Source organism: Eutrema salsugineum, unplaced genomic scaffold, assembly GCF_000478725.1.
Source record: "Eutrema salsugineum unplaced genomic scaffold, Eutsalg1_0 scaffold_3, whole genome shotgun sequence".
Classification (NCBI taxonomy): Eukaryota; Viridiplantae; Streptophyta; class Magnoliopsida; order Brassicales; family Brassicaceae; genus Eutrema; species Eutrema salsugineum.
Genome location: NW_006256756.1, coordinates 9,460,082 through 9,468,098, shown reverse-complemented (window position 1 = coordinate 9,468,098; position 8,017 = coordinate 9,460,082). Strand labels below are relative to the sequence as shown.

Below are 8,017 nucleotides of genomic sequence, written 5' to 3'. Positions count from 1 at the left end.
TCAAAAGGATATTAAACAAGGCATTCAAGGTTAGGTGTCAAAAAGGCTTTTAATGATAAGGCTGATGTGTTTAGGGTTACCTTTTTCTAGAAAGACAGGACACTATGCAAAACAGCAAGAGAGGATGAAACTGTAAATGCCCCCACAGTTTCAGTCACATTCTTCTTGCTTCAAAATTTCTGATCTCCTTTCTTCAGGTTCTCCTTATAGTTTCCCCACACTTGGATTTTTGTCCAGGTTGTGAATCCATAACTCTTTAAGTGAATTCCTATTGCCTTGGCTCAAATAATTTCAGCTTCTAAGACTCTTTTTAGGCTCTTAGTTTCCTTTTCTTTCTTTCTTTCTTTCTTTCTTATTTTTTTTTTTTTTTTTTTATTTTTTTTTTTTAAGAAGGGGAAACTGCCTTTTGACTTGGAGTCTTAGGGAGCACGAAAATTGCCTTTAAGAATGAGCTTTTCTAAGGCATCATAAGATATGTGGCACACTCCCTTCTAGTCTCTTTCAGTCTTTCTATTGAGTGACTGAAAACTATGTCGTTCTTCCCTCTCCGGCGTTTTTGCTGATATCTGTCGATATAAACTTAAGAGAGAATGCATGAGGTTTGAACATGAATGTTTGGGTTAAGGGTGTGGTATCAGCTAAAGATGAACTGGCAATCTAGGACAACAAAGAGTGGTAACAATAAGGTAAAAATGTCCTAGATGTATATCATGATGCCTTTTTAAAACCATTGATGAGAAAATTAGATGTCAAGATTAAGTCCAAGTAAAATGAGCTAGTATATCCTGTCAGAAAAGATCTTCATGAATAGAAGTCCTCTGGTGGGATTTCGTAGTGTCAGTACTCAGCTACCGCCTAGTCTAGTACTAAACCTTGAAAGAGCTTTTATGAGTGATTGGTGTTGAAGCAAACAGGTTGGTTATCATCATCAATTTTTTCATTATTCCCTCAAAATGTATTTGACCTTTGAAACACTTTTTGAAACTCAAAAGACTTTGAAATTTTTTAATAAAAATAAAAAAATTTGAAAAATTTTAAAGAAAATGCAGAATGCAAATGCTCATGCAAGAAAACGTGGTTAGAAAGGGATGAAATCCTCCCCCAGACTTAAATCACACTGCCCCCAATGTGAAATAAATCAGGCAAGGATGAGAAATATAGTATGTAAAAATTAAAAAGGATTTAGGAAAAGAAAACTTACCTGATGTTGGTGCTGCTTGATCAAACTTGGATGCTAGGGATCCAAAATTGATTTGGTCAAGGTGGTGGTGGAAGTGGCCAAGGTGGAATGGAGGTGGCCAAAGTGAAATGGAAGTGGCCAAGGTGGAATGGAGGTGGCCAAGGTGAAATGGAGGTGGCCAAGGTGGAATGGAAGTACTGGCTGCGTGTCAGAGCATCGCGGCCGCGGTGAAACGCGTGCCGGCCGCGGTAAAACGCCTGCTGGCCGCGGCTGAACCTCCTTTGGCCGCGGTAAAATGCCTGCTGGCCGCGGCTGAACCTCCTTTGGCCGCGGTCAACTCCTTTTCTTCTTTCTTCTTTTTTTTTTTGTAGCATACTAAGGTCTGTCTTAAAATAAAAGAAACAAAACTTTAATAGAAAAAGAAAGCTGAACAAAAATAAATAAGTACCTACAATGGGTTGCCTCCCATCAAGCGTTTTGGTTTATAGTCCTTAGCTATACTTTTGCAAAGAAAAAGACTTAGTTCAAATGGGATCTTGTCCTAAGAAAAATCCTTTTTGAAATCCTCCTGTTCTGTCTTGCAAGTTCTTCATCACACCAGATTCTTCTGGTTCAATGCCTGGGCTATTTGCTCTCCTCTTTTGCTCTTAAGTGGTGTAGCTTCATAGAAGATGTCCTTGTCGATATTGGCAAAGGAAAATCGCATGTTGGGCCAATCCATGTTGGCTCCAGCAGTTGCTAAGAAAGGCCATCCAAGAATAACTGGATAAGAGTCATCTTTGGTCTTCACTATGTATAGATCGACAGGTGCAATGCAATCTCCAATCCTTAGAGGAATGTCTCGGGCTATCCCTCTTGGTGTTGCACTTGAATCATCTGCTAAGCTAATCTTTGCCTGGTACTTGAGATGTGCTTAATGCCAAGTCTTAAAGCAGTTGCTTTGGACATCATGTTAATGCAAGCTCCAGAATCACAAAGAATATTGAGGAATCTTTCACCTCTAATGTCACAAGAGATAAGAAATTGATCTTTGTCTTGAACTTTGTGCAGAGTTCGAACTGGTATTTCCTGTGGATGATCTGGTGCCTCAAATGCAGAATAAGAATCACAATATAACTTGGCAGCATTGAACCTGATGATTGAATCTATGTACAACATTTCAATCCTCTTAGGTGATTCATCCTCCACATCTATGACATCTGGTTCTTCTTCTGTGATCTTCATGCATGGGATGTGAGAGTCATGCTCTTCTGGTTCCTCATGGTCTTGGTGATGCAGACTTGGAGTAAGATGGTGGTTCCCCGCGGGTGGAGACGTCGCATCCGCGGCGAGAAGGTTCGGCCGCGGTGGGAAATTCCGAAGGTTGCTCAGCTGCTTCTCCTTCTTGCTCTTCCAGGATATCTTCAGGGTTATTCTTCTTCAGAGTGTCCATTGTGGGATGCCCTGCATCAGAATTGGTTGATGCTTCTTCTTTTTGCTGACCATGAACAAGAGAATCCTTCTTATGATTCTTAAAGATCTTCCTCACAACAGGGTTTGTGTGTCCTTGGCACTTAGAGAGATGCTTGATGTCAGAACTGGTTTCCATGCTCTTGTGCTCAAGCTTGCTCAGGCGAAATTCAATCTCTTGAAGTTCACCATCTATCTTTCCTCTGTACCATGAAGCAATTTCATTGGCCTCCTTGATCTCTAGCTTAGCAGCCTTGGCATCGATGGATCCTTGAAGGATATCATACTTCTGTCTTGGCTGCTCTTCCTCAAAGGCATCTATCTTCCTCTTTAGGGCAGCAATGTCTTGAGAGTGCAGATCTTCTAGCGATCTCACATGGTGAGTGAGGTCATCGATCCTCTTGTACAGGATAGCTTCGGTAACAACTTGAAAATCAAGGTATTGATTCAGCATAGCTCCTAATCGATTCAGTTGGAGCCTAAATCGATCAGCCTCAGCGTTTTGGTGCAGAATCTGATGAGGAAGAGGATGAGATGGTCGACGGTTCACCAGGTGTGGTGAATAGGGCTCATCTCGATGGTGTGGAGGTCGCGAGTCTCCATGGTGGTGGTTTGGATTAGGATTTCGAAGATGATGATCAAAATCACGCCTGGAGGGTGATTCACATGCGCAGGGAGCTTCACACAGGTCGCAGGAACTTCGCTCGGGGTTAGGGTTTCTTCTTGAATGATCCATGCTTCAAAGGTTTCTGAAACTAGGGCAAACAGAAGAAATAGTAAGCAGAAAAAGAAAAAGTTAGGGTGTTTATGAATTTGGTTTACTTCCTATGTTGCTTTGGCAGAAACTCGACATATATATAGTCGTCTGCGGCTTCAACCTCCCATGTTTAGACCTCCAGCGACTTCATGCCTCCCCGGCAACGGCGCCAAAAACTTGATGGGCTTGCAGGCCTAGGGTTATTTTTTTTTTACAAGCCCGTTGGTTCTCCAAAAGTTTTAAATTTATAAAATCCTAGTGTCTGCAAGTGCACAGATGTACATTGTAGGACTTAGGGTGTCGATTGATAACACCGTATTTTGACCACTTTTATGGATCATAATTATGTCTTATGCAGGTGTTTTAACTCTGTTTTCAATGGTTTTTAAAGTGTTTTCAATGTTTTAGAGTTTCAAAAGACTTTTCAGGAAACTTGGGCAAAAGATATGCAATTTGGAACAAATGAGCAATTTTGGATAAATGCATACTGTCAAAGTATTGCAAGCGATGAATATCTTCTCACCGTCTGATCACCCCCAAAATTTGAGACAACATATAGGATCCAACCAGCTTTTTAATGCACTTGGTTTGGAGACAATCCAACGGTTAGATCTTCAGATACTCTCGATGCAAGAATGACATAAAATGTAGTTCCGGAAGAGAGCCACGAGCCGGGACCGCGGCCAACACCTGTTTTCCCGCGGGTAGAGCCACCGCGACCGCAGACATTAGTCGTTCACTTTCCAGACGACTTAATTAAAAACCAGATCAATTATTTTCGTTAGTTTTGAAGCCCTAGGTGTCCAGAACCACTCCAGAAGCTATAAATACCCTCTTTAGGTCATTCTAAAGAGAGGAGACTAAGAAGAGACGACATAAGATATAAAGAGAGAGAGACTTTGTGTGGAACCCTAGAGAGGAGGCCACCGTACCAGAAGTAGGAGCCGCCACTAGAGGAACTCATCGCGCCTCCGGCTGCTTCTCTGTTCTTCGTTTTTCTTCCCCGTTTTCTTTATTTTCCTGCAACTTTCAATTCTCTGTGATGATTTTTTACAATATGTTTGAGTAGTTACCCAGTTGGGTTTAAAGGGATTTTTTCAAAGGGAATTTCGTGTGTCTTTGCTTATGAATCAATAGATTTAGGATTTATAATCTTCTAGATGTTCTTCGTTTGCCTTTGATTTTACTGTGTGATTCTTTGCTGGCCACTTAGAAGCCGATCTGAGATGATATGTTGCGAAAGTTTTCATTGATTGTCTGAACTAGGGTGAAACGAGCAATTATTCTATAGGAGTGGAAACCTACCTGTAGTTGAGTTGTGAATGTTGATGAGTCTTGTTCTGCTATTGCATCTTCTCCCTTCCAGGATCAGAGTGGAAACCTACTGATCAGGGTTGCGAGAGATAGTTGTTTGGTGCTGCGAAAGTAGGCTATTCATACTTACGTGCCTCGAGTTCTAGACCATACGTAGTTGATTAACTTTATCACCTATTTAAAATAGACATAGCTTAGTCCATGAATCCCTGCGAATTCCCCTTGATGCCTAGCATTTGTTTTCCATTGTTTACAGCCTTGCTTTTCATTCGCTTATTACCTGCTTCCATTCACTTTTGATTTATTCGCTTATTACTCGCTTTCACTTGCTTTCGTTTTCAATTGCTTTTATTTGCTTTGCTTTCTAGTTTAGATTTAGTGACAACCAAAACCCAAAACCAAAACCCAAACCTGTTTAGTTCTAATCTGATTTAAGCATTGCTGTGAACTCGTACTGAAACAACTAAGTCTCTATGGATCGATACCCTAAGTACTACAGTGCACATCTGTGCACTTGCAGACATTTAGGGGTTATAAATTTAAAACCTGAAGCTTAGTAAAACGAAAACAACAAACCCGATTTACAATCGCATCAAGTTTTTGGCGCCGTTGCCGGGGACTTTGATTTGTTTCGTTGCGAATCCGAGCTTAAATCCATTAGAACACTTGTTTACTTTTACTTTTTCTTTTGAATTTTTCAGGTTTCTCTACAATGAGAGACTGGGAACATGTTCCCGGAACTCTTGGTGATCCACCATATCGTGTGGATGATGATCCAAGCGATGATGACCTGACTGATGATGAGTTTGAAGAACCGATCTATGATGACAATGAGTTAGTCGGAACGGCAAAACATGAAGATGATGATGAACTGATTGGAAGTTTCGATTCACTCAAAAAGTTCATGGGAGATCGAAGAGCTATTCAACCAGCCTTACCAGAGGATGGCAAAACCGAAATTAAGGTACCCTATATCCATTTAGTTCAACAAAATCAATTCCATGGTTACATATCCGAACACCCGATAGACCATATCGAGACGTTCGAAGAATTATGTGCAACCATTACAGCAAATAGGGATTACCACAAGTGTAGTCTTTTCCCATTCTCTTTGAGAGACAATGCCAGCAAATGGCTAAAATTTTTAGAACCTGCTTCTCTAAAAACGTGGGCAGCGTGTAGGACAGCTTTCCTAAATCGTTTTTATACTAGAAATCGTTCCAATCTCTTAAGGAACAAGATAAGAACTTTTAAACAAAAAGAAGATGAAGATCTTTTAGATATTTGGGAAAAATTTAGGGAATACCAAAGAGATTGTCCACACCATGGATATACCGACGAATACCTGCTGGGTATCTTCTATCGAGGTATTACTCCAGAGTTACGACACTTTTTCGACACAGCAAGTAATGGAGACTTCTCAACTAGATCTGGAGAGGATGCTTGTGTTTTCATCAAAAATTTTGCCAACAGCATCCGAAATCAAGCAACCTTTCGTAATTCTGCACTTCCTGAGAAGAAAGAAGAGATTTCGGAAGTTATGAAGTGTCTCCGTCACATAATGAGTCAACTTGGATTGCAACAACCAAACAAGGCACACAATACGTGTAACTTTGATGGTTGGGACAACCCAATGGATTCTTATGATCAAGGGATGGTGAACACCGCAGAAGTCTATCAAATTCAAGATTTTCCCTTCGTTTCTGATCACCACGGGTCCATTCATTTGGACCGCGGCCAAGCAAGCTATCACCGCGGTCGTGCTGTTTCTGACCGCGGCCAAGACCTGATTCACCGTGGTCGCGAGCCTTCTAACCGCGGGAAACCGTCTTCCAAACTTGTCTGGACATCATCTCCCGAACCAATCTTGGCTATTCAATCTAATCCTGTTTCATATCCTAGATTTCCCTCTTCTGAAGCTGAAAATCTAAACAAAAGAATTCTAGAGCTTGAAAAATCTAGGTCTGAAGAAATTAGCAATCTTAGATCTGAACTAAAAACGATGCAAGAAGATTTCAATGAAAAATTTTCCACCCTCCTTAGCCTGATGATCAAAACTAATTCTAGATACATAGAAAATTCCGAAGAGGAGCCAAGTGAAAATTCTTTCGAAAACTTAAGCGAAACAAATCCCTCCGATCATGTGAAAGCTATCACACTTAGGAGTGGATTAGCTTACAAAGAGCCTGAATTTCCTAAAGATCCTGAAATGAAGAAAAGGGTAAGGAAAAGGAAAAAGAAAGAGAAAGAATCACGGTTGAAGATGTTGAAAAAGAAGTGGTAGGAGAGAAGGATGGGGAAGAAGCAGAGAAGATATACCCCGAGAAATCCTTGGAGAAGATCCGATTCCACCTCCACCAACTCGTGTCTATAAACCTAAACCTCCATATCCTAGAACCTTAAGAGCCCCTAAGAAATAAAAATAAAAAGCTAAGCTGCAAGAGCTAATCGATCAGTTAAATATGAGATTACCTTTAGTAGAAGCTTGTGCGATGATTCCCGCTTTAAGAAAATACATGAAGGGTATTCTAACAAATTCTTTAACTCTTGAAGAAAGCGTTATGATGATAACCCATGAATGTAGTTCTATCCTGCAAAGCCGAATCCGTGAAAAGAAAAACGATCCTGGAAGCTTTGTACTTTCATGCACCATCAATGATGTAGCTTTTGAGCGTGCTCTCTGTGATTTAGGATCGAGCATAAACATGATTCCACTTTCAATAACAAAACGTTTAGGACATCACACTTTCCAGCCCACTAAAATTTATTTAGTATTAGCTGATCGTTCTGTTAGACAACCCGTAGGTATCTTAATAGATGTTCCCGTCAAAATCGAAAAATGTTCCATACCAACCAATTCGTAGTTCTAGAACTAGAAAGAGAACCTAAGGATCCCCTTATTCTTGGATGACCATTCCTATCTACAGAAGGAGCCATAATCAATGTCCCAGAAGGAAAAATTGACCTTCATCTAGCCGGTCTAGTTATGCAATTCGACATGAACAAAAGTTTCGATAAACCGACTTTGGATGGCAAAATTTGTTGGATTGATGAGTTAGACGGAATTATTGAGGTAGTCTATGAAAATCTGCTTCTAGACGATCCTTTAAGTGTCACGCTTTTACCCGCAAAAGATGAACGCAATTTTCTTGAAGAAATTTCGAGTGAATGCGCGTGTATGCTTCATAAGTCCGAAACTTATATGAAACCTCTAAACTATCTAGATCTTAAGGACAAAACAAACATTCCTACACCTCCTAAAGACACTGCCGCAGCAATTAGCGATCCTTGGAGCGAGCTTAAAGCTCCTAAAGTTG

General features: G+C 40.6%; 1 non-coding gene across 1 annotated transcript; it reads right to left on the bottom strand.

The window, feature by feature from the left end:
• Positions 1 to 5,924: 5,924 nt before the first annotated feature.
• On the bottom strand, positions 5,925 to 6,032 carry LOC112085885. The gene has a single exon (XR_002899167.1). It is a non-coding gene; the product is annotated as a small nucleolar RNA R71 (small nucleolar RNA).
• Positions 6,033 to 8,017: the final 1,985 nt, after the last annotated feature.